Source organism: Octopus bimaculoides, chromosome 3 (assembly GCF_001194135.2).
Source record: "Octopus bimaculoides isolate UCB-OBI-ISO-001 chromosome 3, ASM119413v2, whole genome shotgun sequence".
In the NCBI taxonomy this organism is placed as follows: Eukaryota; Metazoa; Mollusca; class Cephalopoda; order Octopoda; family Octopodidae; genus Octopus; species Octopus bimaculoides.
The window spans coordinates 141,070,117-141,073,506 of record NC_068983.1 but is presented as its reverse complement, the minus strand read 5'-3'; the positions used below and the strand labels follow the sequence as shown (position 1 = coordinate 141,073,506).

The window sequence follows — 3,390 nt, the reverse complement described above, 5'->3', positions numbered from 1 at the left end:
TTTCCCCTTACAACGCTTGAAACCGTGCTGGTGAGTTTACATCTCTGTAACTTAGTGTCTTAGCAAAAAGAGACCGATAGATGAGGTATCAGGCTTTAGAAATATAAGTGCTGGGGTCGATACAGTCAACTAAAAGTTCTTTGAGGCGGCGCCCCATCATGGCTGCAGTTTAAAGACTGAAAGAAGTCTAAGATAAAAGAAGGAGATGTTTAACCATTATCAAAACCTACGAGCCACAATCAACACATTTCCGGCAAATAGCCTTCTCTTATTAGAGGGTGACTTAGCTGGGGCCTAAATATTCAACAAACCACACAAATAAAAAGTACAAAACCATGAAGGATTTTCATGGAACAGAGTTATTGCTATTCCTACAAGGTTTTAGAATCTCTCAAATAGGCTCTTCCACACATCCTACACCAAATTCGAATAATTTTTTTGAATGCAAATAGATATTGTCAATTACTGATACTGCTCTATGCATCAGGCTATATAGGATAATGCATTATGAAGATTTATATACGTTAGTAAAGATAAAGTACTCTTAACAACTTTGACGTAATTGTCACTGACACATAACATGAAACCGAAGACGTATGAAAGTTATCAAAGATATCACACCTGATCACACGTAAATACACACCCATCATAACAAACACGCACACACATGAACAGTCACATACACACATCTACATGGACGCATAACATACAGATAGCGATAGTTATGCATATGCGCATGTGTGCGCGACCATATATGTGTCTGAGTACATTCTGCACTCAATAACACCTTCGTGAATCAGGGTCTCTAACCCATAGACAGAAAATAATCGAAACTGATGATTTAGCTGTATAAAATAACAATAAATAAATAAATAAACGAAAATAAAATGTCAGCCAATTAATTTATTCATATAGTATTTTCTCTCATACAAAAATAAAAAAAAAAGAACAGCAGAGAAATTATTATCTAACCTAAGTAATAGACTTTAGACTTTTTTTTAATCAGTGCTTTGTAAATATAGTTTAGTAATCACGAGTTACGCTACTGATAACAAATTGAAACAGCAAAAAATATTACGCATTATACACACACACGCACACACACTCACACAAACATACATACACACACACACACACACACACACACACACACACATATATTTGCCTATTGAATACCTGACTCGACAAAATATACGTAATTTACAGTTAAGATGTAATACTTGCTCACCCGTCTGGATAAGTGACACTTTCATTTGCGAGCCATCTGCTTTTTCCGTGTCTTATTGAATCATTATTGCTTAACTGAAAAAATAGCAGTCAATATACCGTGCACGCAATCGATTTACTAATAAGGATTATATATAACATTTCTAAAGGTAAGTTGTGATCTATATTTAGCTCATAGCAACGAAACAATTTTGATTTCTGGTTTGTGTTTCTTTATTCTTAATACTAAGGTGCTGTGAAAACAGAGTATTGTACCTAGAGAAATACAAGGGTTTTTTCTTATATGTTGAATAAAGAGTTATGGAGAACAAGATAAAACTTTGATACAAAAAAGTACAAATGCACCTCATCCTATATCATCAGTTATGGTTCGACAGGAAACACAATTATAACGTGTAAATCACTTCCGTGAAACAACAAAACATACTTCCTTTTTTATGTATCGGCTACAAGATCTATTCCTTTCAAGGAAGTGATTTCCTTTCACGTTATAATTGATTTACACGTTATAATTGTGTTTCCTGTCGAACCATAACGGATGATATAGGATGAAGTGCATTTGTACTTTTTTGTATCAAAGTTTTATCTTGTTCTCCATAACTCCTTATTCAAAATGTAAGAAAAACCCTTGTATTTCTCTAGGTACAATACTCTGTTTTCACAGCACCTTATATATATATATATATATATATATTTATATATCTACTGGTACCTCGTTGCTTATTAAATCCACACTCACCGTCTTTCTTTTCCATTGTATGCTGAAATCGTTACGACATTCTTGTTTAATTCCGTACTACTGTTTCTGATAGCTAGGTTTCCATACGTACTAGGCTAATTTGTTGCCTGTTACCAATCTCAAACATTAGATTAATATTGTTTTATATTATGCCTCAGTAGATAATCAAACACCATATCATTCATCGTCTATAGATCTCCCATCTACTCCCACTTTGGTGTATGTAAGGACTCTTTGATTTCTGAGAATCAAACTTCTGTCAGTTATTTTACTCTTTGCTAATATAGTCGAGCAAAAAGATTACGTTTCTGTGATTATCTTTCTAATATTCTTATTTTCCCCATAATCTGTTTCATTTCCAAATTTGTTTGGGCTTTGAAAAGTTTCCGCTGTCGCTGCTGCTTCCTTTGTTCTTAAGATTTTGGCTATCACCACTTGTATATGTTAAAGTTCAAAAGTACGTATTTACAAGTATACCCAGAAATAAAATTTATATTTTCAATGTGTTTATTAAAGTCTGAATATATGATTTTATTTTAAATACGTTAACTTCTTTTTCTCTGATGTCTTCTACTTTCCTCTGTTTTCCATTTCTAACTGTCCTTGTGGGCAAATTGATTACTTCCAACTTTGTGGCTAGCATATATTTCCGATAGGTCACAAAAAAATGACAAAAAACTATAACATCTTCTATAACATGTAAATAATATTTTCAAAAATATTAATTGTAAAATTGTCAATATAATGATCAATCCATATATTTCTACCTCAAAGAAATGTGGCAAACTCTCAGATATCTCAATGTTGCTTTTTGAGAAAACGAAACAAAGTCCCTCCACTACGCCATGTAAATTGTGAGAGACCGACATTGACAGCTTTAATCGAAGGCGATCATATAAAAGGATAAGTAGAAGAAAAAGAAGAAAATGGAGGCGGAAAAGAAGGAATAAAAGAAGAGAAGGAGGGGAAACAAGAAGAAGAAGAGGGAGAAGACGACGATGATGACAACGAGCTGGAACGATGACAATTTAAAATTACAATGAAATTTTAGTATGATGATAGGAAAGGTGATAACACGTAATAAACCTGATATCATGACACAAATGACAACAGCATATTTATTAATTATTCGCCCAACCAGAATGACTACTTCTCTGTATAAGAGATGAAAAGCTTAGAATTCACACCCACGTAACTGGCAAAGTAAAGACATTATGACAGTTGAGGAATGTATGTAACTCATTTTGTTTAGTGATACAAAGTCATTTCTGTAAAGTCAATGACAAATCGCCAACGAGGTATATTGGGAGAAAGTGTTAGAGAGGTGGGTAGATAAATATATACATAGATATATATGTATGTGTGTGTGTGTGTGTATATATATATATATATATATATATATATATATATATATATATATATAT

General features: G+C 32.9%; 1 protein-coding gene across 1 annotated transcript in view; it reads left to right on the top strand.

Annotated features, from left to right (window-relative positions):
* Positions 1–1,203: 1,203 nt before the first annotated feature.
* LOC106868953 (E3 ubiquitin-protein ligase TRIM63) overlaps positions 1,204–3,390 on the top strand; it is a 27,336-nt gene continuing 25,149 nt past the window's right edge. The window contains exon 1 of the mRNA XM_014914427.2: positions 1,204–1,376. The gene's annotated coding sequence lies outside the window, so the exon portion shown is untranslated. The remainder of the gene's footprint in view (positions 1,377–3,390) is intronic.